This window comes from Chrysochloris asiatica, unplaced genomic scaffold (assembly GCF_000296735.1).
Source record: "Chrysochloris asiatica unplaced genomic scaffold, ChrAsi1.0 scaffold00119, whole genome shotgun sequence".
In the NCBI taxonomy this organism is placed as follows: Eukaryota; Metazoa; Chordata; class Mammalia; order Afrosoricida; family Chrysochloridae; genus Chrysochloris; species Chrysochloris asiatica.
This window is the reverse complement of record NW_006408637.1, coordinates 2,884,231-2,885,568: the sequence shown is the minus strand read 5'-3', so window position 1 is coordinate 2,885,568 and position 1,338 is coordinate 2,884,231.

Genomic DNA, 1,338 nt, shown 5'->3' with positions numbered 1-1,338 from the left:
CTCATTTTTTGTTACACAACTTCTACCTTTACAGTTGTGACTATTGCAATTAGTCATGATAACAATTACTCACTACTGAATAAAAAGACTCCTATTCCCATCTCCTTTCACCATACCCATCTAGACAAGATGAAAACAATTCAGTGGGGATTCTACCTCCCTACTCCCCTTTGCTGTGAAACTAAACTCCTTCTTGAAAACTTGTAAGTCAACCACTTCATGCCTTTATAGCCTGCCATTTTAGGTAGCCAGTACCTAAGTTGTCCATCCTTATCAACCCTGTATACTGAGGGGATAGGCTTGATCCTTGATATGAAGACTCCTTCCCTCTCAGTTGGCATTTGGAGCTTACAAACTCCATAAGTATAGGCCAGGTTCATCAAATTGTAGCAATGTGCACTTGCTTCCTGTATCAAATTTCTCTATCTTCCTCTATCTGAGTTCTGATCATCAAACCATCCAAATTATGTCAAATGGGTACTATCTGCAAGTTTGGGCTTTCTTGCGCACCTCCCCCCACTTCATATCAGCTGGATGCTGTACTCTCAGCTCTAGCCCCCCATGGCTATGTCAGTGTCCATGGACTTAAGAGTTCCCAAGTCTCCCCAAACTTTGAACCAATCAGCCCAACCTCTTTCCTTGAAACTTGCTATTGAGCTTAAGTGAATGGAAAAAAAGATGAAGTAAAAGAAATGAAAAGAAACTTTCAAAGGCCAGTTCAAGAGGAAAATAAATCAAGTATTATAATGAAATGCATAAAGACGTGCAGTTAGACAGCTAAGAAGAAAGAACATTCTCAGCATTTCTCAAGCTGAAAACACTGAACAAAAAATTCATGCCTTGGTTTTCAGTATTAATTGATTCTGTGGGCAAAATATTTAATGATGTAGAAAGCATCAAAAGAAAATGGAGGGATACACAGAGTCACTGTACCAAAAGACATGGTCAATGTTCAGCCATTTCAAGATATATAATGAAGAACCGACGTTACTGAAGGAAGAAGTCCAAGCTGCATTCCAGGCACTGGTAAAAAAAACTAGGCTCCCTGAATTAACGAAATACAAATTGAAATCTTTTAACAAACTGATGACGCACTGGAAGCACTCATTCATCTGTGCCAAGAAATTTGGACAACAGCTACCTGACCTACCAAATGGAAGAGATCCATATTTGTGCACATTCCAAAGAGAGATGACCCAATGGAATGTGGAAACAATCTAACAGTATCATTAATATCACATACAAGTAAAATTTTGCTGAAGATAATTTAAAAATGACTGCAGCAGTACATCTGGGAACTGTCAGAAATTCAAGCTGGATTCAGAAGAGTACATGGAA